Source organism: Symphalangus syndactylus, chromosome 9 (genome assembly GCF_028878055.3).
Source record: "Symphalangus syndactylus isolate Jambi chromosome 9, NHGRI_mSymSyn1-v2.1_pri, whole genome shotgun sequence".
In the NCBI taxonomy this organism is placed as follows: domain Eukaryota; kingdom Metazoa; phylum Chordata; class Mammalia; order Primates; family Hylobatidae; genus Symphalangus; species Symphalangus syndactylus.
This window is the reverse complement of record NC_072431.2, coordinates 51,272,375-51,297,346: the sequence shown is the minus strand read 5'-3', so window position 1 is coordinate 51,297,346 and position 24,972 is coordinate 51,272,375. Positions and strand designations below refer to the sequence as shown.

Below are 24,972 nucleotides of genomic sequence, written 5' to 3'. Positions count from 1 at the left end.
ATGAACAAGCAAGAGGGTACAGGAACCGAAAACACCTAGGTTCTATCATACATACAACTTTCAAGAATTCTTTTTATATTTAATTAAACCAGATATTTTTGCCTTATAACATCTTGCTAGATGGTAGGAGCTACTTATTTGTTTTGTGGTGGGGGTACTAGTGAACAGAAACAGTGAAGTGTGATTCTCCCCAGTTCACCCCCACCCCTCCATTTCAGGGTCAGCATAGTTCATTTTTCCATAAATCATTTTTAAAGCAAGATCCTCAGTCAAAATTCTGGCTTTTATATAGAAAAAAGAATTCTGATCCTTTGTGTCTCCGTAGTCAGCTAAGCTCCTCAAGTCTCACTTTCAGTTAGCGTGAGTAAGAACAGAAGCCATTTCATCTGACTTGGCTAATAACCACGTCTGAAGAAAGCTGGACCTTGCTGCCTGATGGTGCTGCAAGGAAATAAATGTTTTTCCCTGATAGAGCACTCACACAGTCGGATTTGTGTTGTAAAACGGAGGAAATTATCCAACGGCTGTAATTACAGTGACTCATTGACACAAATGCTGAGAGGCAGATGTGGCATAAATAATGAGAGAACACAAAGAAGACTCTTCATTATCAAATCCAGCCTTCACATCTTCCATCACATAGGAAGGCCACAAGGCCAACCCTGAGAATCCCTCTTTCCCCCAAGGCTCTTTGATTATTCTTCCACCTGGAGAACTGGGTGGTGAATATCAGACTGATCTATAAGAGTAACACAAAATGCAAACGTGAGCCATCCTCTAAGACTGCAAACTGTGTGCCATCAAATGAAAACTGCCATATGGATGGAATAAATAAGGCATATTTAGGGACTGTGCCAAAACCACAGAGCAAAAGAGAAACCCAAACCAAAGCATGACTCCAACAAAAGTCAGGCTGAGCCATGAGGAGACAGTAACAAACGGCAGTGAAATCAATTTCCTCAGCAGCATAGATGGTAGCCAGCACAGGAGGACAGAGCTGTTTTGAAGTCAGACACACCTGGATGACTTTAGAGAGTCACTGATGCTCTCTCAGCCTCAATTATCTCCTTTATAAAATGGGGGACTTGTTTTAGGGAACAGAGAACTAACTCTTACAAAGCTGTGAGAATTAAGAGGTAATAAACATGAGCATAAGGCCAGGTGTGGTGGCTCATGCCTGGAATCCCAGCACTTTGGGAGGCCAAGGATCATTTGAGTCCAGGAATTGAGACCAGCCTGAGAAACCTGGAGAAACCTCATCTTTACAAAAAATACAAAAATTAGCCAGGCAGGGTGGTGCATGACTGAAATCCTAGCTACTTGGGAGGCTGAAGTGGGAGGATCACTTGCGCTCAGGAGATTGAGGCTGTGGTGAGCCATGATTGCGCTACCACACTCCAGCCTTGGTGACAGAGCAAGACTCTGTCCCCATCCCCCACCCCCAAAGAAACCACAACCATGAGCATAAAAGGTGAGCATGACTCTAGGTATATATCCTCAAGAAATGGTAGTATTTGTTTCTGTTTACTAATAAGAATGGGGTCTGGATATGTGTTGAGAAGTGCTCAGAACGAAGCACTCCCTCGCTCCCTTGCTCTCCTTCCCCTCCCCAAACTTCTTGTCCTCTCCTCCCACTGGCAGATACGCCATCCATATGCTAGGAAGTTGAATCCCCATTGAGTGCATTGACAGAGCTAGTTAAAATAATAGATGTTTAGAAGGGAGAACAACATGAAATTAGTTATCATCCACTTAAATACTTATATAATTTATTCAAGTTTACCTTGGAATCAGATACTTAGAGAGGAAACGCAGCGTAGTCTTAAAGAGCATGGACTTGGGAGACTGCCTGTGTTCATATCCCACCTCCCACTTGCTGCTTTGTGACCTTGGGCACTTAATCTGTTTGTATTCCAGTTTTCTTTTTGTAAAGTGGGGAAAGTCATCCACATAATGCTATGAGAGTTACATAAGTTAATTTTGGTAAAGTGCTTAGGATATTTATCACCTGGCAATTAGTGGGTGCTACTTAACTATTAAATAAATAGATGAACACTAATAGATAGGTATGATGTGGTGGGATATAAAGGATAACTAGTAAAAATTACATTTTTATCTTTTTATTTAGGTTTTTACCAAAAATTTGAAAAATATAAAATTTTAGTTAAAGGTCCCGACAGTGATAACAAATACTTAGTTTAACGTTATACCTTTTAGAAGAAAACAAATGGTAAGCCATGTCTGCAATGATATGAAAAAAGAAAGACATACCTTACAATTTCTATATCATGAGCATTGTATTGACTAAAGCCTGAGTGGTAGTCATATACACTATGAAGGTTTCTTTTTCTTTTTTTTTTTGAGCTGGAGTCTGGCTCTGTCACCCAGGCTGGAGTGCAGTGGCGGGATCTCAGCTTGCTGCAACCTCCACCTCCACCTCCGCCTCCTGGGTTCAAGCAATTCTCCTGCCTCAGCCTCCCAAGTAGCTGAGATTACAGGTGTGCGCCACCACGCCTGGCTAATTTTTGTATTTTGAGTAGAGACGTGGGTTCACCATGATGGTCAGGCTGGTCTCGAACTCCTGACCTTGTGATCAACCCACCTTGGCCTCCCAAAGTGCTGGGATTACGGGTGTGAGCCACAATGCCCAGTCTAGTTTCTACTTTTTGTCTTTGTTTTTGCATCTTATAGTATTCCAAAATGTCAATTTATAATGGTGATACCTGTAACAACTACTTTATTTCTTTATATTTTTATGATATGAATGAGGACATTTAATGAATTGTGTATTTTTTCTATTTACAGATTTTTTTTATTAAGTTGAATACCATAAAAACCCCGCATTAGCACTAAAATATCAATGTTAATTATATTGCTGCTAATACTAGTTAGTAGTAACACTGTTATTACTGCTGATAAGAATGACAACAGAGCACCTGAGCTAGTCCAGTGAATTGTGCATTTTAAGCCAACATCTCATTTGCGATTTCTGCCTTTTTCCACTACAGTAAATGTATTTTTTATGACCCTAGAGTAGCAATCTGTATTTTTAGTTCCAATAGAAGTTCAACATTCCAGGCCGGGCGCGGTGGCTCACGCTTGTAATCCCAGCACTTTGGGAGGCCGAGGCGGGCGGATCACGAGGTCACGAGATCGAGACCATGGTGAAACCCCGTCTCTACTAAAAATACAAAAAATTAGCCGGGCGTGGTGGCAGGCGCCTGTAGTCCCAGCTACTTGGAGAGGCTGAGGCAGGAGAATGGCGTGAACCCGGGAGGCAGAGGTTGCAGTGAGCCGAGATCGTGCCACTGCACTCCAGCCTAGGGGACAGAGCGAGACTCCGTCTCAAAAAAAAAAAAAAAAAAAAAGAAGTTCAACATTCCAAAAGACTGTCACACACTCTATATTTGTGTTTTTCACCCACTTTACGTTTATTGCAAATTATTCGTTCATTCATTCATTCATTCATCCAATACTGATAATCTATGAGATGCTAGAATCTTTTCTTAGAACTTGTATACTAAAGTGAGGAATTTTCAGAATTGTTTTCACTAATGTTCACTATGGTTAGTAGCTTTTACATATTTTGGAATCTGGAGAACAATGAATGGATAAAATTCATAGCCTTCAACAGTCATTTAAAAATTTGGAAACATTCACCAGTTAGTGGATTTCTCTTTGTAGTATAAGTATACCATGGTGGAAGCATTTCCCCTCTGGGAACAAGGAAATCCAGACCCATAAGAGATTAAAGTTTTAGGTACAGGACACACCAGTCCCTCACATGGGTACCATGGGAATGATGATAAACAAGGCTGCTTATACTTTTACTCTTAGGTTCCCAAGCCCATATTTTCTACCTATTAGGGACACAGTACCATAAAATGGTCATTGATTTAGAGAGTATATGCTGTCCTGAAAGACACCAAACATTCAAGATACATATTCTGGTTGGCACTCTAGGTGCATCTTCAAAAGGTGTTTTCATGCCATGTCAAGCTGGCAGCTTCTGGGTGATGCAGGACCAGTGTGATAGGACCAGTGGATTCCATAGTCTTATGCCCATTTCTGTATCTCTTTTACTGTAGAGTGGGTCCTTTGTTTTGAGGTAATATTATGAAGAAACCAGTGTCAGTGAATCAATCTCTAAGTCCCTGAGTAGAGGTGCTGGAAAAGATCCTGTGGGCAGGAAAGGCAGGTAAGTGTTAATCTCAGTGAAGATAAACTGCCGCCCTCTGTCAGAGTGGAAGGAGTACAATGTAATGAACTTGCCACAAGTAGCTGATTGAACTTGATGGATGGTGCCATAATGGGGGTTCAGCACTGGTTCTTATTGTTGACAGGTTAGATAATAGGCAGAGGCAAAGGCTGGATGGGCCCTGGTCAGTGGGAACTCTTACTTTTGGCTTTATGTGTAGCTTCCATTCCTGCTACCCTGGCTACTACATTCACAAGCTTATTGTGCGAGGACAGGAGAGGGTAGTTGACATCAGGTCACTGGGCCATTTGATGTACTTACTGGTTCATGGCCCCTTATTTAACATGTGCTCTTTGATAAGTGTTAACATGTAATACCAAGGTATTTATACTCCATGCTCACACCTATAAATCCATCTGCAGGATTCTATCCCAGACCTCCTGCTCTCTGAGCTTCTAACCTTCCTTCCAGAACCTGGACCATGTAGCCATATATTTTCTTTACCTAAGGCCACTTCTGTTCTCACACAAAGTGCATGACAATATGTACCACTGAAAACTATTTATTGTGAGGATTTCTGCTTATTGCCACCTTTCAAGGCCCTCCCTGAGTAGGACTGAGGCTTAGGAAGAGTTCCTTTTCAGCTTTCACTTACTGGGCTGAACTATCTTTAAACCAAGCTCGACCATTTTCCTCCTTCATGAGCTACTCACATGGGACTCTCAGCATGGCCATAGCATGACCTGAGGGTGAGGAGGTAGTGCAATGATGGTAGACGACTTGGAATTCTGTGGCACCTACTTATGCAGCTTACTTTGGACCTGCTCATGTCTACTCCTGAATGTACCACTCTGTCTTACGATGAAGTGTGTCTGGCCCCACTTCTTATGACTTAGTGAATCTGGCAGAAGCCAAATCATGATACATAGTTCTGCCAGTGTGGCCACTTGATGCCCCATGACCAGATGCTACCAGGACCTGATTTTAAAATGGTACATGTTTCTGGGCTTTAGATGGCATGGCCTTGCTCCAGAGACTTAGGGTTGGTTGCCATAAATCCTATACAGCATATCTTCCCACACAGACACCAGATGGGTCATAGGGAGCAAATGACAGGGCTGCTTGCATCACAGAAACAGAGCTCTTTCTATCTCTGGATCCCAGTGAAATCTGGTAGTTTTCTATGTCACTCTGTAAATGGGTCACTGCAGCATTCCCAAGAGTGAATACAGTGCTGTGCCATTGTATTATGCTTTTTTTGTGTGTTATTGGGTGTTTTGAAATGTATTACTTTGTCCTTTACTTTGGAGGAAATATCCTACTATGTCCCAGACCACCAAACTCTTAAAATCTTCACTGAATATTTATAGGAATTACCTCTTACTGTAGAGCACCATGTATCTTACCAAGTCCTGCAGGACCCTACAACTTCATGCTCACGTTGGCTGATTAAAATTATATGTACCAATATGACCTTGTTATATGATACCTCTAGACATGTGAATATAAACTACTTTTAATTCTTTTTGCTGATATGGATGGAAAATGATGCATTCATCAGATCAATGGCCATTTACAGTGCCCTTGCCCTCTGTTTCAGCAAAGGTACCATACTTGTCACATCAGTTCCAATCAAGGCTACTACTTGTGTAAGTTTATAACCATTGTAAGTCATCTTCCAGTATCTTACTGTTTTGTGTTTTTTTTTTTTTTTTTTGGAGAGGCCAGAATACTGAATTATATGGTGACATAATGGTGATGATCAAGGTTACTTCCTTTAAATTTTTATGGTTGACACTAATTATTACCTAATGTTCCAGGGATATTGTATTATTTTGGATTTTAACATCTTGGTTGAGATAGGGGCAATTATAGGGCCTCCACTTAGTCTTCCCGAGTTGTACCATTACAAGTATGTTGTTTCCAAATCTGCATTTTGGGACAAGGGAAGTGTTTAAAGTTATGTCCATGGATCCAGCAGATCCATTTCCTTTTTATCTTGTGACAGGATTCCATTTATTATCTGGCTACTGCAGGTCCCAACAGTAACAGTGGCCACAATAACACTTTGGGTTCCTCAGTATCAGTGACGATTTGGACCTAGTATCCAACTATCCTCAAAATATTTTAGTATTTTTCTTACTCCAGTATGTGATTATCTGAGTACAGTAATGGGGGATACATTGTAAGACCCCCAGTGGATGTCTGGAACTATGGATAGTACCAATGCCTATATATACAGATGCCCCTCAACTTACAGTACAATTACATCCCAGTAAATCCATTGTAAGTTGAAAATATTGTAAGTGAAGAATGCATTTAATACACCTAACTTACCAAACATCATAGGTTATTCTAGCATTAAACATTCTCAGAACATGTACATCAGCCTACAATTGGGCAAAATCATCAAACACAAAGCCTATTTTATAATAAAGTACTTAATATCTCATGTAATTTATTGGCTATTGTACATTATGTCAACATTGTGATAGTTTAGTGCCATTGTACAGTCAAAATCTCATGAATACTGTACTTTATGTCAAAATTGTGATGTTTGGCACCATTATAAATTCAAAAAATCAGAAGTTGAAAGATCATTAGTCTGGAATCACCTGTACTATACGTTTTTCTATACATATATAACTATGATAAAGTTTAATTTATAAATAAGGTGCAATAAGAAATTAACAACAATAATAATAAAATAGAACTATTATAACAATACAGTATTATCACTACTCTTGTGCTTTGGGGCCATTATTGTGTAAAATAAGGGTTACTTAAACATAAGCACTGCCATACTGCAACAGTCTATCTAGTAACCAAGATGATTATTAAGTGATTAATGGGCAGGTAGTATAAGCAGAGTGAATACACTAGACAAAAAGATGATCCGCACTGCTTAGAATAGCGTGCAGTTTAAAACTTATGAATTATTCACTTCTGGAATTTTCCATGTAATATTTTCAAATCTTGGTTGACCACAGGTAACTGAAACTGGAAATCAAAACTGCAGATAAGGGGTGACTACTGTAAATAGCTTTATAAGAACTGGGAAATCCTTTCAATCCATACTTGCCTTGGTATTGCAAAGCCTTTCTTCATTTATACTTAGCCTCCCCCTCAGTCAGTGGAATTTAAATATTATAATTGGTTCAGGCCTGGAAATTAAGCAAAGGATTTATGACTTTTTCTTGGGCGGGCTGGTCTCAGCTTTCTGATTATCCATTCTTGATTTCTTCTTATTACAATAAAGAATAAACAGTACTCTTGTTGGCCACTGATCTATTTTGCCCTTGGACTTCAATGTTCAATTAACCATCTCCATACTCTTTGTGGGTCAGGTTCCAAGACTGCCATTCTGACCTTGCCATTTATTATGATAATTGTGATCACTTTCCTTCTGATGCTAAGGTGTCATCACCTGGGCTTAATTATTTGTGCTTCTGTCATCTCATTGCTGCTAGAGAGCCCAGCTCTGTAACAGCATCTCTTATTGTCAGCCCTGGACTATAGCCATAGAGATAGCCATAATTGTGTTTCTAAAGCTGGTACCTCTTGCCACCAGTCTACCTTAAAGAAGAATGGGTCACTTCTACAAAACCTTGAAGTCTCAGAGAATTAAAATTTCAAGGTTCTAGAGTGCATCAGCCTCAGATTTCCTCAACCTAAGTGACAGAGATAAAAAGAGTTGTGCTACTTTATCTTAATCTATCCTGTAAGACATTTTATTTATTTTCCTTACAACTTTTTGTTTTTAAAAACTTCTCAATCTTCCTCAATTGTGATTATTAGAATCCCCAACTAATGAAAGTTACAGTTTTATTCATAGTCTATAGGCTTCTGATTAGGTACCTATATTCAATGACATATATTTAAAATTTAAATAGACTTTTTATTTTGAAATAATTGTAGATTCACATGTAGCTGTAAGAAACAATTCAGAGGCCGGGCGCAGTGGCTCACGCCTATAATCCCAGCACTTTGGGAGGCCGAGGCAGGAGGATCACGAGGTCAGGAGATTGAGACCATCCTAGCTAACACGGTGAAACCCCATCTCTACTAAAAGTACAAAAAATTAGCTGGGCGCAGTGGTGGGTGCCCGTAGTCCCAGCTATTCGGGAGGCTGAGGCAGGAGAATGGCCTGAACCCGGGAGGTGGAGCTTGCAGTAAGTCCAGATAGCGCCACACTGCAGTCCAGCCTGGGAGAAAGAGCGAGACTCCGTTTCAAAAAAAAAAAAAAAGAAGAAAGAATACAGAGAAATGCAGAGAGATCCTGCATACCTTTTACTCAAGTTCGACCAGTGGTAACATTTTGCAAAACTATAAATTCAGTATCATAGCCATGATATTGATTTTATAAGCAAGATACATAACATTTCTGTCACCACAAGGATCGCTCATGTGGCCCTTTTGCAGCCACACCTACTTCTCTCTCACCTGCAACTCCTCCTTAACCACTGGAAACACTAATCTGTTCTCCATTTCTCTAACTTTATCATTTCAAGGATGTTATATAAACGGTATACAGAGATACCATTAGGTAAATATATGCTCATCATAATTTTCGGAAGATTCATTCAGGTTGTTGTGTAAATCATTTGTCTGTTGCTTTTTATTGCTGAGTATGATTCCAGTTAACTGTTAACCCACTGCAGGACACCAGGTTGTTCCAGTTTGGGGCTACTATGAATAAAGCTGTTATACACATTCATGTATGAGTTTTTGTGTGAACACGGATTTTCATTTATCTCATATTAATGTCCAGGAGAAAAAAATGTGGGTCATACTGTAGTTGAATGTTTAATTTTTAAAGAAATTATGACTTTTCAGGGCAGTTGTGCCATTTTACATTCCCAGAAGCAATGCATCAGTAACTCAGTTTCTCTGTGTCCTTGCTCACATTTAGTTGAGTTTTTCAATCCATAAACATGGTACATCTCTTGATTTATTTAGATATTCTTTGATTTCTTTCATCAGAATTTTGTAGTTTTCATCATGTAAGTCCTATATATGTTTGTTTTATTAGATTTTCACCTAAGTATTCTATTATTTTCTTGAGTGATTGCAAGTGGAAGCATATTTTTAATTCCATTGCACCCACATGTTTATAGCTAGTATTGAGAAATACAGATGAGTTTTGTATGTTTATCATGTGTCCTAAGACCCTGCTGATCAAATTTATTAGTTCTGGGAGGGGTGTGTGTATGTGTGTGTGTGTACCATTAAGCATATGTCACCTGTAAGATGTTTGCAGATGTCTTTTATCAACTTTAGAAATTCTCCTCTACTCCTATTTTTCTGATAGGTTTTATCTTGAATGGCTACTAAGTTTTATTAAATTTTTTCTGCATTGATAATATAGTCCTGTAATTTTTCTTCTTTAACATATTGACATGGTAGATTACATTGATTGATTTTTAAATATTGAACCAGGCTTTAATTCCTAGAATAAATCTCATGTAGTCATGGTGTATAATTCTTTTTATATATTGCTGAATTCTCTCTCTAATATTTTAAGAATTTTTGCATCTATATTTATTAGGGATATTAAATTGTCATTTCATTTGTTTGTTTCTTTCTTTGTACTGACTTTCTCTGATTTTTGGCAACAGGGTAATGAGAACTTCATAAAATAAATTGTGAAGTGATCACTCATCACACTTTACATTTTGAGTTGAATTTGTGTTAATTTTTCTTTAAACAATTATGGGTATTTTCTGGTGAAATTATCTGGGCCTGCAGATTTCTTTTGGGGAGTTTTACAATTATGAATTCAATTACTTTAATAGTAAAGTTATATTTAAATTATCTCTTTTGGCTGGGCACGGTGGCTCATGCCTGTAATCCTAGCACTTTGGAAGGCCGAGGCAGGCAGATTGCCTGAGGTCAGGAGTTGGAGACCAACCTGGGCAACACAGTGAAACCCCATCTCTACTAAAAACACAAAAAATTAGCCAAATGTGGCCATGTGTGCCTGTAGTCCCAGCTATCGGGAGGCTGAGGCAGGAGAATTGCTTCAACCTGGGAGGCGGAGGTTGCAGTGAGCCGAGATTGTGCCACTGCACTCCAGAGTGAGACTCCGTCTCAAAAAGAAAAAAAAAACTTATATATATATATGTATCTTTCCTATTGGGTGAATTGCTGATAGTTTGTGTGTTTTTTGAAGGTTTAGTCCATTTTGTTGAAGTTGTCAAACATACGTGTATAGAGATGTTCATTGTTTTCCCCTATTATCCTTTTAATGTCTGGAGAGACTATAAGGATATTCCCTGTTTTATTTCTGGTATTGGTAATTTTTATCTTCTCTCTTTTATTCTTTGTCACTTTTCTTAGTTTGTTTTGCATTGCTGTAAAGGGATACCTAAGGCTAAGTAATTTATGAAGAAAAGAGGTTTATTTGGCTCATGGTTTTGCAGGCTGTACAAGAAGTAAAGCACCAGCATCTGCTTCTAGTGAGAGCCTCAGGGAGTTTTCAATTATGGCAAAAGAGGAAAGAAAGCAGGCATGTCACATGGTGAGAAAGGGAGCGAGAAGAAGAGAGGAGGAATGGCCGTGCTCTTTGTAACAATCAGGTCTCATGTGAACTAATAGAGTGAGAACCCATTACCATAGTCATGGCACCAACCCATTCAGGAGGGGTCTGCCCTCATGACTCACACATCTCCCACTAGGTCCCACCTCCAACCCTCAGGATTGAACTTCAACATGAGATTTGAAGGGCACAAGTGTCCTAACTATATCATCAATCTTGCTAGAAGTTTGTCAATTTTATTGAAAAACATTTCCAGGTTACTTCTTCAGCTTCAATTTAAGGATATGTGAATCAGAAAGCATGCCTGGAGAACTTACTAATGTGTTATTCCTTTGGTCTCAAGTTCCCCAGCAATTCTGCCTTGTCTCTACCTTTTGGAGTCTTCTTATGCTTGTTTCATATAAAATGTCCAGAGTTTTTAGCTGTATTTAGTGGAGAAATAGGAGAATTATGTTAATTTTATCTTTCTGCAAGCAGAAGCCAATAGAATAATTTTTATATGTATCAAACCTGTATCTCAAAGCAGGTATGAAACAAAAATACTGAATGGATTAGAGAAACCAATTTGGATGAAACATGGATGCAGTTCCTTACAAAGGAAAATGTGAAATATTGTCCTTGTCTATTCTATTTTTTCTGAAAATATGAAACAAATTTTGCTTTTCTCTTACTTTTGGTCATAGAGTCTACAGAGCCTTTAATATGTACAGAAACCACTTAATATGGGTTTGAGTTATAAGGTAAAGAGATGCAAAATTAAAGCCCTGGGTGGGTGCAGTAGCTCATGCCTCTAATCCCAGAACTTTGGGAGGCTGAGGCAGGAGGATCACCTGTGGTCAGGAGTTCAAGTTCAGCCTGGCCAACATGGCGAAACCCCATCTCTACTAAAAATACAAAACTTAACCAGGTGTGGTGGCACATGCTTGTAAGCCCAGCTACTCGGGAGCCTGAGGCAGAAGAATAGCTTGAACTTGGGAGGCAGAGGTTGCAGTGAGCAGAGATCGCGCCACTGCACTCCAGCCTGGGTGACAGAGTGAGACTCAGTCTCAAAAAAAAAAATTAATTAAATTAAAGCCCTACTAATTTGTGAATACAAAGTTTGTATATTTTTCATCTTATAAGCTGTCTTAATCCATTTTTATTGCTATAAAAGAGTATCTAAGACTGGGTAATTTAGGAAGAAAAGGGGTTTGTTTAGCCTGTAGTTCTATATGCTGAGAAGATCAAGGTCAAGGATCTGTCTTCTGGTGGGGACATTCATGCTGCATTACAACATGGCAGAGAAGGTATATAAAAAAAAAAAAAAAAAAGGAGGGGACATGCAAAGAGGAGGAAAACCTGAGGAGCATCCTGGCTTTATAACGACCCATTTTTGAGGGAACTAATCCATTCCTAGGAGAACATATCCAGTCTTAGGAAAGTGAGAACTCACTACTACAAGAACAGCACCAAGCCGTTTATGAGGAACCCACTCCCAGAACCCAAACACCACCCAGTAGGTCCCACCTTTAAACACTGACACATCGGGGATCAAATTTCAACATGAATTTTGGTGGAGAAAAACAAATAATACTCAAACTACAGCATAAACTTACAACCTAATAACCATAATAAACAATAACTTTATTTCCTAATAACCGTATTTTCTTATAACGTTAGGAATGGCTGACAAATGGCAACTATCCATGAAGATTCACAGCTATTAAAAATAATTAGTTTTAATATTAACTGTCCATTATTTCTATACATTATATGGAAAGATAAAAAATATGTTAAAGATGTCTTATATGTATAGACCAATATGTATATATGCATACATATATTGCAATTTATATACCAATATATACACCAATATATATACACATATACATATATGTACATGTAAAACACTTTTGTTTAACATATTTTCTCTTTCTATATAACAAATAGAAACAATGTGCAGTAAATATTAAAACTAATTATGTTTAACAGCTATGAATCTACATAGAGAGTTGTCATTTAATAGTCTTTCCTTTCCCACTGAGACAATTTCAGGAAAGTAAACATATTCTTTCAATTGTTTAACTGCCTAAAAATAAATAAGACTCTGGGGATTAATTTAATTATTCTCAGAATTAATTTAATTTTTCTAAATACGATAATTTAATTTGTGTGTGTTGTTTTGTTTTTCCAAAGTCATAAAGTACATCAGTTCAAATATCCCTGTGTTTTGTTCATTAAATTTCCATTTTTTAAAAAGAGAATTGCTTAAAGTACTAGGTTATTGATTTAGCATATAGTGAAGGTTTTCATGTGTTTGTGTAGAAGGACTCTCAGCCTGAACCAGGGCTAAACCATCTTAGGTTTTTCTGAAGCTATCTGGAGTACTTGAGTAAGTGGCTGCTTACAATAGAGACATCACAGGAAATAACTCACCCTAAGGAAATGGAGTTTAGACAATAATTAGGTAGACAGTAATACTCAGTACTATGTTAAAATTCGCCATTAAGCAGATCACCAGTAATTTTGTCAGTTTAAGCTCAACATGAAACATAAGAACCATACTCATTAAAGTAAGAAACAATGCTGGGAAACCTGTTCTCCCCACTGTTATCCAACATTTTACTGGAGACCCTAGTCCATGCAATAAGATAAGAAAAAGAAGAGTGGTTTGCAGATTAGAAAATGAACATAAAACAACTATTACTGTTATATTTTATTAAAATCCATCTAGAACTTGCAGTGTCTAATATGGTAGCCACTGACTTCATGTAGCTATTGAGCATCTGAAGTACGGCTAGTTGGAGTTGAGATGTGTCATAAGTGTAAAACACAGGTGAAATATTTTTAAAGATATATTTGAAAAGAATGCAAAATATTATTAAAGATGTTTATATTAAGTATAGAAGTAATATTTCAGATAGATAAGGTTAAATAATATAGATTGCTAAAATTAACCTGTTTCTTTTTACTTTTAAAAATATGTTTACTAAAAATTTTAAATTGCATACTGACTCAGATTATATTTTTATTGCACAGCACTGTTCTAGAAAATTCAAGAGAATAAATTAGCACATTATTAGAAATTCTAAATTGTAAGTGTTTGAGAAAGTTTTAATTTATATTTTTAAAAGATTAGAGCAGATTAAAAAGTTACACATTTAATAATTCTATTTGGTCTAATTAGCATTTTTTAAAAGCTTTAGTGAGATCTAAACTGTAAAATTTAAAATTCTCTCATTTAAAAGGCACAATTTAATGTTTTTTAGTATATTCATAGGGTTATGAAACTATCATCACAATCTAATTTTAGGACATTTTGTCACTCCTAAAAAATACTCATTAGCAGTCAATTCCCATTTCCCCTACCTTACCTCCTCAACCATAAGCTACCACTAATCTGTTTTCTATCTATATAAACTTGGTTTTTCTGCACATTTCATATAAATGACATCATACTATATCTATATAGTATTTTTGTGACTGGCTGTTTTTCCTTAGCATAATGTTTTCATGTTGTAGTATTTACCAATACTTCCTTTCTTTTTATTTCCAATATTTCATTATATGAATACACAACATTTCATTTATTCATGTATCAGTTAATAAGACATATAGGTTGTTTACCCTTTTGTCTATTATGAATAATGTTGCTATGAATAAGTTCTTGTTTTTGTTTTTTTTTGAGACAGAGTCTCACTGTTGCCAGGCTGCAGGGCAGTGGCACGATCTCGGCTCACTGCCACCTCTGCCTCCTGGGTTTAAGCGGTCCTCCTGCCTCAGCCTCTATTTATATATGGGACTTGATCATCCTTGGATTCTGTGTCTGTTGGAGGGCGCTGGAACCAATCCCCCATGAATACCAAGGGACTACTGTTATTTGTCCTCTTGGTTATACCTAACATGGGAAATGTGAATTGGTAACTCATTGTTTTGATTTTTATTTTTCTAATGACTAAGGTTACTGAGCATCGTTTCATATGTTTATTAGCCATTTGAATATCTTTGGAGAAACAGCTATTCAAAATATTTGCCTATTTAAAAATTGGATAGTCATCTTTTTATTATTGAGTTTAACAGTTCTTTATAGGCCGGGAGCGGTGGCTCATGCCTGTAATCCTAGCACTTTGGGAGGCCGAGGCAGGCAGATCACGAGGTCAGGAGATCGAGACCATCCTGGCTAACACAGTGAAACCCCGTCTCTACTGAAAATACAAAAGAAACCAATTAGCCGGGCGTGGTGGCCGGTGCCTGTAGTCCCAGCTACTCTGGAGGCTGAGGCAGGAGAATGGTGTGAACCCGGGAGGCAGAGCTTGCAGTGAGCCGAGATCCGGCCACTGCACTCCAGCCTGGGTGACACAGTGAGACTCCATCTCTAAAACAAAACAAAACAAAAAAACAGTTCTTTATATATTCTGGATACAAGTGCCTCATCAAATATATAATTTGCAAATATTTTCTCAAATTCTATTGGTAGTCTTTTTCTTGATGGTCAAATTTGCAACGCAAAAGATTTTAACTTTTGGTAGTCTCACATTTTTTTTGCTTGTTCTTTTGATGATGTGTCTAAGAAATCATCAACTAACCAACCTAACCCAAGGTCATGAAGAATTATGCCTATGTTTTCTTCTATGTGGATTTATGGTTTTAGCCTCTATGTTTGAGATCATTGTCCATTTAGAATTAATTTTTGCATATGGGTGAGTTAAGTGTCCAAATTTATTCTTTTGTTTGCAGGTATCCAGTTGTCCCAGGGATATTTGTTGGAAAGAGTATTCTCTACACCCTTCCCCTATGCATTTAATTGTCTTGGCACCCTTCTGGAAATCAATTGACCATAGATGTGTTTAATTTCTAGAGTCTCAATTATTTTCTATTGATATGTATGTCTATCCTTATGCCTGTACTATACTGTGTTGATTACTGTAAGCCTTGGAGTAAGTTTAAAAATTTAGAAATGTGAGTCCTCCAACTTTGCTCTTTTTTGAGATTATTTTTTCTATTCTGGGTTCCTTGTATGTGTACATTAATTTTAATATCAGTTTGTCTTTTTCAACAAAACAAGCCAGTTGGGCTATCAATAGGAATTGCATTGATGCTGTAGATTAATTTGGAAAGTATTGCCATCTTAACAATATTAAGTCTTCTGATCCATGAACACAGGGTGCCTTTTCATTTATGTAGACTTTATCTTTTTCAATTATGTTTTATGATTTTTCAGTTTCAAGTCTTGTGCTTCTTTTATCAAATTTACACCTAAGTATCTTATTTTTGATGCTACTTTAAATAGAATTGTTTTCTTAATTTTATTTTCAGAATAGTATTGCAAAAATATAGAAATACAATTAATTTTTGTATATTGGTCTTATATAGTGCAACTCTGCAAAACTCGTTTATTAACTCTAATAGTTTTTTGGGGATTTCTTAGTGTTTTATGTCATCTGTAAATAGCATAGTTTTGCTTCTTCCTTTCCAATCTAGGTGCCATTTATGTATGTATGTATTTCCTAATTGCCCTCTAAATAGAATTACCAAAAATGTATATCCTTGACTTGTTCCTAATCTTATAGAGAAAGCATTCAGTTTTTCACAGTTAAGTATAATGTTAGCTGTGGTTTCTTCATAGATGTCATTATTACGGTCTGTGATAGCATTTTTAAGCCTACCTTTCTAGGAATTACCCTGGGTCAGAGTAGCTTATTGTTCAGTCAGTTTTTGCCAGAAGTTGTGTGAAGCTTCTTCCCTGTGTTGATGGGTCTGTCTGTGACATGGGTAGATTTGGAAATGCTTTCAAGTCAGCTCCATGTTCTGCTCTGATTGCCCCCAAATGGGTGCAACCCAGTGCTTACACACAGCCCTCCTAACCTGTGGAATTGTCTATAATCGCAAGGAAGTTCACCTTGATTGTCTCTGGTTCCTGCTGTTAAACTTTTGGCTGCTCTGCCATTTTGCCTTTATCAGATCTACTGGTCTTTTAAGTTTTTCAACAATAATCTCCATTATTTTAGACAATGAACATACAATGGAATTCATCTCTCTTTTTCCCAAATGAAGTCAGTCTTTATAGGCAGAGCTGTGAAACTCTTTGTCTTTATGGCTTGCTTTTCTCCCAAACAGAAATCCTATATCAATTTGCTAGAGCTAGGAATGGGGACCACTTTCTGATAATGACACTCTTGCTCTGTGAGTGGGCATGGGAAGGGGTGGCAGCCCCTCCAGGCATGGAACCTCTGCCCTACGAGAGAACTGGGGCTGTGGCAATCAGGAGCTTAGTATTCTCAGTCTGCCATGCCTGAAAGCCTGCCAGCCATCCTACAAGTCAGGGCTGTGTGAAACTAGAGAAGCCTGGTCCCCTTGGCTGTTCCTGCCTGGAAGAGAGCTTCTGCAAGGGGGAGTTGGAGAGAATGGGGAAGAGAAATGTCAGCAGTCTGCCCTTCCCACAGTGAAACTATAGCTCCAGACTAGGAGGCTGGGGAAGGGAGTACCCCTGTCTCCCTGACCACACCTATGTGAGAGTAGGGCTTCTGGATTAAAGTTTCCCTAACACACAGATGGGGGATAGTAGAGGTTAATGGAGTGAATTCTGACTGAAATACTATGGACTCTTGATGTTCTCAGGTTCACTAGATTTTCTTGAATAAACATTTCTTTATTTCCTGTTTTTGCTTGGGACTATTTGTAGACGCTTTTCATGTTTTTTTTTAAATAACTTTCACAAGTTAAATTGTTGTTTCCCTGGGAAAGGATCCACTGACAGTCCCACCCCTGATTTGTCTTTTGCTATGTTTCCTTGAATGGAAAAGAAAGGGAAGGAGTTATAGTGTCATTCCTGTAATAGCACACAGGACTATATCACTGGAATGAACACATAATATCCCATGTGTGATATGGTAAAATGTTGGGGACATCTAAAATAAACAATGAACAATTTAAGGGTTTTGAACAAAGGAGGAATAGGATTGTATGTGCTACGAATATGGCAGTTCTTGCAACTACCACAAGAATATGAATTTGATAATGATAAGATGGGCAACAAGAAAATAGATTAAGAAGCTTTCAAAATTGAATCATATGTCTTATCAGCGCTCTCATTTGCAGTTTGTCCAGGAGGGAAAGCTATGCAAATGAATCCATAAAGGCATATATTAGAATTGATGACATTTGAATGGAAAAGAGGGGTGAGGGACAAGATATAGTGGAGGAAAATTTTATAGACTTTGGCAATGGATTGGTTGAAGAAAGGGAAGAAAAATAAAGCATCAAGGGTTACATTGAGTTCCTAAGGCAACCACCCTGTTTGTCGTTTCCAGAAACAGGGAATTCAGACAAAGTCTGTAATTTATAGGGAAAGCTAGTGGATTTGGATGTTAGACTTAATGAAGATGAGTACCATTGCTGCTATAAAGAAGGTCTGGATTCATTGGATCTGAATTATTAATTCATATCTGGATTTTAGGAGAGAAGTTATTGCTAATGAAGCCGTGAGTGTGAATTAAATAGATTATATAGACATAAAAGGGTCAGGAACTCCCTGGAAGAGCTGCATATAAGGGAATAGAGGGTGAGGGAGTTAGTGGAGGAAACTCCAAAGGAGTAGTCAAGGGAAAGAAATAGAGACAAGAGGATAGTCTCTGTTATGCTTACAATTCAACTTATTACCTGTATGTTATCCAGTCTTGAGATTATCAATGTTTCTGTAATTCTTTTAAAATCTCATGCCCAGTGTCAGTTTGGTACAGGAAGATATAGTCAATGGCTTCGTCACTGAGTTATTTTACAGAAAAATATTTTTTTCCTTTTATAAGATCCTTCTGGTGATCTATTGTATGCCCCTAGATGGGAAATGAAATACAAAATTAATGCACTGGGACACTCCTAGCCTGCCTTCCTCCTATATGTCTACATCCCAGTGCAAGTATTTAAAGCAGGGATGCCTATACCTTCACTTAAAGTTCAATGAATTCTTAATTTAAAATGAAGAAACAAATTGAGCTTACTTATTAGGGTATTTGCCTAAATGAGTTATTTTACTTTGGTGCCTAAGATGTGATCTCCATTCTACTTTCTACTACTTTCTATTTCTGCTACCAACATTTTTCCTCTATCACCTTCTTTTGTTTCTTTGTCTAGAGAGTCCTGCCAGTACAGCCAGCTCAGCACAGGTTTCTCTCAAGATGAGAGAGTCTTCACATCTCATACCTTCAAATGGCAATGACAATAGCTGATATTTATTAAGCATTTAGTGTATGCCAGATGCTATATTAAACATTTTAATGGATCAATTTATTTTTTATTTTTTATTTTTTTGAGACAGAGTCTCACTCTGTCGCCCAGGCTGGAGTGCAGTGGCGTGATCTTGGCTCACAGCAACCTGTGCCTCTCGGGTTCAAGCGATTCTCCTGCCTCAGCCTCCCGAGTAGCTAGGATTAGAGGCGTGTGACACCACACCGGGCTAATTTTTGTATATTTAGTAGAGATGGGGTTTCATCGTGTTAGCCAGGATGGCCTCGATCTCCTGACCTCATGATCCGCCTGCCTCGGCCTCCCAAAGTGCTGGGATTACAGGCAAGAGCCACCATGCCTGGCCTGTATCAATTATTTTGACCTTCACAAACACACTCTGTAGTAGGTACAGTTGTTATTGCCATTTTACATATATGCGAATTGAAGCAAAGGAAACTGTAAGCCCTGCTCAGACTCACATAGCCAGGGCCTGTGCAGAAGCAAGATGCCACTCAGCGGCTGGCTCAGAGCCAGACCTATCTTTTCCACTCACCACCAGAATCTATAATTATCAGAGCCAACATTTTCCTTATCTACTTCCATAGATCTTTATGAAAAAAATCTCAAATCATATATTCTTTCTCAGACTCAAAGTACTTGGAAGTTAAAATACAAATCTGATACAATTCTACTGAAAAGTTACTTATAATTCAACTGAAGTTACTTATAGCAACTTATTGTCAAAACCTACAGGTTCATCAAATATGAACGTAATAGAAAAATACAATCTGAGAACAATTAACAGACATGGTAGTTTGCAAATAGGTTTGAAAAAAAAAGTGTCATCTGAAAAGCAGCCCTTTCGTTAACCACATTTTTTCTTTTTCTTTCTTTTTATTTTGAAAAATAGTTCCCACTCTTTATTTTCCCTTTCCTATTGCTGATATCTTTCACTGTTTATTTAATCCCAATGGAACTGGACTCAAAGTATTAATGGTTCAGCCAGTCCAACACTTGAATAAATATTATTGGGCTCCAAATGCAAAGTTGTTGGATGTAAGAGACACCAGTACATTACTCACAGTGGTATTCCATAACAGAATGATGGACAGCAAGCCATTCAATATCTCATCCCATTCCACATTACAGACAGCAATTCCACAAGCATGCATGGGGCCAAAGGCCTTGGGACTTTTCCTAAGAAAGGAACATGCATACACCAAGGGTCAGGTTTGATAGGTATCCCTATTTAAAGTAAACATACAGCTGAAGCTTCAGCTAAAGATCCAGCTGGTAATTGTAATACTGAAAGTGGCATTGGAAAAACTTGTTAGATTTTTAAGTGGCAATAGAGCTGCCAGTTGAGAGGAAACAGTTACGCCCATTCACAGGCTTAATCCAGGAAAATATATACTGGAATAACTGTTACTTGTTTGTGAGGAAAATATGTCTAAAGCACTTACAATTAGCACTGAAAGTCTGGGTCTTTGGCCCCAGTTATTTACTCAGTTGCTATAATAAACCTTTATGTATTTTTATTGGGGAGACTTGGCCACAATGCTGTTTTGTTCCTAAGATGTGCTTTGGCTTTGTGAACAAGAAGTGCACCAAGATAAACCTTGGAACATATTTAAATCCAGTTATTTAACTCGCAGTAAACAAGGTCACAAGCAGCAAACTTGGTAAAATGAAATGCTCTTTATGAAAAAAGATAATCAAATATAACCTAGCCCACAGCAAAACCAAGACCATTCCCAGACCTATCTTTGGGTTCAGATGGGAGAATGCAGTTGTCTCTCTCCTCCTTGTTCATCACTATGAGCCCATTCAGATGTGGTATGGGGGAAGAGGGGAGGGAATCTGCCTCAGTGACTCCTATTACACTGTTGAACCGATTTCTATCCTAGATGCAGATAGCTGGTGGGTTGCCCTAATTTTCAGGAATATGATAAAAAGCTTTGCTATTCTACTGATCCTTCTTCTCAGTATTGCAAGGTAGCTCAACACAGCAAGTAGGACAAGTAAAATTCATTTCATTTATAAGAAGACCCTTCAGGCCCCTCTCCCTTTGAAATATGAGAAAGAATTAGGCCTATTCATGCAAGTCAAGTATTTAATCAGATTGTAAAAATAATATTTACTAGTGTGCTCTTAGAGTCACTGAACATTTGGGACACTAATTAAAAGTATGATTGTAAAGTTTTTCCCTTTGGGAACGACTTACATTTGCAGACGTTTTCCAAGTATCTCTTTCCACAGGAATTTGCCTGTAATTTTTGAATTGAAACACACACACACACACACACACACACTGAAACCAGGAATTTAATCACAGCTGGATGGGCTGTGCACAGATGTCTCACACAAGTTACCATAGAGCTGAAAGACAAAACTAAAACTAAGGGAGAAATCAGTGTTATCTTTTATTGAGACATAGAAGGGCAGAACTGGGTGCTTTAAAGATACACTTACAATGGATGTGAAGGACCTCTTCAAGGAGAACTACAAACCACTGCTCAGTGAAATAAAAGAGGATACGAACAAATGGAAGAACATTCCATGCTCATGGGTAGGAAGAATCAATATCGTAAAAATGGCCATACTGCCCAAGGTAATTTATAGATTCAATGCCATCCCCATCAAGCTACCAATGACTTTCTTCACAGAATTGGAAAAAACTACTTTAAAGTTCACGTGGAACCAAAAAAGAGCACACGTTGCCAAGTCAGTCCTAAGCCAAAAGAACAAAGCTGGAGGCATCACGCTACCTGACTTCAAACTATACTACAAAGTTACAGTAACCAAAACAGCATGGTACTGGTACCAAAACAGAGATAGAGATCAATGGAACAGAACAGAGCCCTCAGAAATAATGCCGCATATCTACAACTATCTGATCTTTGACAAACCTGACAAAAACAAGCAATGGAGAAAGGATTCCCTATTTAATAAATGGTGCTGGGAAAACTGGCTAGCCATATGTAGAAAGCTGAAACTGGATCACTTCCTTACACCTTATACAAAAATTAATTCAAGATGGATTAAAGACTTACATGTTAGACCTAAAGCCATAAAAACCTTAGAAGAAAACCTAGGCAATACCATTCAGGACACAGGCATGGGCAAGGACTTCATGTCTATAACACCAAAAGCAATGGCAACAAAAGCCAAAATTGACAAATGAGATCTAATTAAACTAAAGAGCTTCTGCACAGCAAAAGAAACCACCATCAGAGTGAACAGGCAACCTACAGAATGGGAGAAAATTTTTGCAACCTACTCATCTGACAAAGGACTAATATCCAGAATCTACAATGAACTCAAACAAATTTACAAGAAAAAAACAAACAACCCCATCAAAAAGTGGGCAAAGGATATGAACAGACACTTCTCAAAAGAAGACATTTATGCAGCCAAAAAACACATGAAAAAATGCTCATCATCACTGGCCATCAGAGAAATGCAAATCAAAACCACAGTGAGATACCATCTCACACCAGTTAGAATGGCGATCATTGAAAAGTCAGGAAACAACAGGTGCTGGAGAGGATATGGAGAAATAGGAACACTTTTACACTGTTGGTGGGACTGTAAACTAGTTCAACCATTGTGGAAGTCAGTGTGGCGATTCCTCAGGGATCTAGAACTAGAAATACCATTTGACCCAGCCATCCCATTACTGGGTATATACCCAAAGGATTATAAATCATGCTGCTATAAAGACACATGCACACGTATGATTATTGTGGCACTATTCACAATAGCAAAGACTTGGAACTAACCCAAATGTCCAACAATGATAGACTGGATTAAGAAAATATGGCACATATATACCATGGAATACTATGCAGCCATAAAAAATGATGAGTTCATGTCCTTTGTAGGGACATGGATGAAGCTGGAAACCATCATTCTCAGCAAACTATCGCAAGGACCAAAAACCAAACACCGCATGTTCTCACTCATAGGTGGGAATTGAACAATGAGAACACATGGACATAGGAAGGGGAACATCACACACTGGGGACTGTTGTAAGGCGGGAGGATGGGGAGGGAGGGATAGCATTAGGAGATATACCTAATGCCAAATGACGAGTTAATGGGTGCAGCACACCAACATGGCACATGTATACATATGTAACAAACCTGCACGTTGTGCACATGTACCCTAAAACAAAGTATAATAATGATAATAAAAAGATACACAATAACTAATAGCTAGTTGATTCATTACCTGATTAATTCTTATAGAGTCAGAGAATAGGAAAATGATGCTTAAATTCTCCTTCAGAAACTCTCGTTTTGCTTGTTTTGATATAGTTTATATTTAAAAAGGTAACAAAATTCTGAAATATCACAATAGATCAAATAGATCCACTTTAGGAAAAATGCAATTTAAATAGATGACTTATTTCCTCTAATCTTTTGTGCTTCTAGTCTTTACTTCATTTTTTAAAATTCCCATTGTCATAGTCCCAGCTTATGTTAGCCGAGAAATGATCTTGTTTAAACATGTGCACATAGGCCGGACGCAGTGGCTCATGCCCGTAATTCCAGCAATTTGGGAGGCCAAGGCAGGCGGATCACAAGGTCAGGAGATCAAGACCATCCTGGCTAACATGGTGAAACCCAGTCTCTACTAAAAATACAAAAAATTAGCCGGGCGTCGTGCTGGGCGCCTGTAGTCCCAGCTACTCGGAGAGGCTGAGGCAGGAGAATGGCGTGAACCCGGGAGGCGGAGCTCGTAGTGAGCCGAGATGGCACCACTGCACTCCAGCCTGGGCGACAGAGCGAGACTCCGTCTCACAAAAAAAAAAAAAAAAAAAGTGCACAGAAGTTGATTTCTTTCAGCCTGTGTGCGACATTGAAGGTGGCATTGAAAGTAGAAAATATAATGAGGAATAGCTCAAATGTAAAACAAATTTTACTGCCTTTTCTCAGTGTTCACCATCCCATAGGGATTAATAAAATCAAATTCACAGTAATAATTCAGTTATCACTGTCTTTGCTAACATGGGACCTCTAGGCCTCAGCAAAGTCCCTTCCAGATATCCTTAGGTGTCCTCAGGGAGAGCTTTTCAAGTGCTTGAAAATATGAATACTCGCCAAAGAGCAGGCAATACTCCATTTCTCAGTGCCCTCATAAAACCCAGCTGAAACTCAGTAACTTTTGTAATGTTTAATGGCTTTTCCCCTATCTGTCATATTTTACTAAATACTTCTCAACTCAGCCCTATTTCCACTCTAGTATCTTAGAATATTTGGTGAAACAGCTCCTTCAATACTGTTGTTTTGTTTCCATGTGTATCTGAGTTTATTCTTAGAATCTACATAGGTAATCATGGCTTAGGCTAGGTGTAGATTGCATAGGAGCTACTATACCGTGCTCAGTATCACAAATATGACTTTGCAGCTTACTCAGCGTCTTAGTGCATAACTCCTCCTTCTCCTGAATAGGCTATACTGTTATTATCTGAGAAGATTCTCTAGCCCCTCAGCTAATAGCTTCTATCTGGCCAACATAAGCAGTTAATCACACACGCCCAGACCTGTCCCTAAATGAGCCTGAACTCAAGCTGGAACCTCTGACAAAACCATGTAATTGTCCTTATATATAAAAATTTACATTACCAAATAGTCACTGCATATTTAAAAGTAAGACATTAATACTATGTAAAAGATTTGTTTCTCTTTTGGAACCAATGGCCATCATGCCCATCACTTTCTGAATTCACACCTTCCAAAGAGGTCCAATTTGAGGGGCCCTGGAGAAAAGACGACTGTAGGAAACCATGAACAATGCTGCGTTGGCTAAAGTATCACAATGCTGCCTCGTGGAATTAGCTATAGACCACATTTAATAGAATCTTCTCTTCTTTCATCTGGGTAACATTTACCAGTCTTTCCACAGGGAGAAGAAATAACAGTTGGCGTTCTGGTCTGCTGAGACACAAAAAGCAGGCACACGTTGAAGGTCAACGCTACAGTCTGTCAAGTTGTGGGATGTGTGTCAGGCGGAGCATTTGTTTCATTC

At 38.2% G+C, this 24,972-nt stretch overlaps 1 long non-coding RNA gene across 1 annotated transcript; it reads right to left on the bottom strand.

Annotated features, from left to right (window-relative positions):
- Positions 1–413: 413 nt before the first annotated feature.
- On the bottom strand, positions 414–21,319 carry LOC129489145 (uncharacterized). The gene is made up of 3 exons (XR_008659916.1): positions 21,163–21,319; positions 11,054–11,158; positions 414–739 (listed from the first exon to the last, which is right to left on the bottom strand). It is a non-coding gene; the product is annotated as an uncharacterized lncRNA (long non-coding RNA).
- Positions 21,320–24,972: the final 3,653 nt, after the last annotated feature.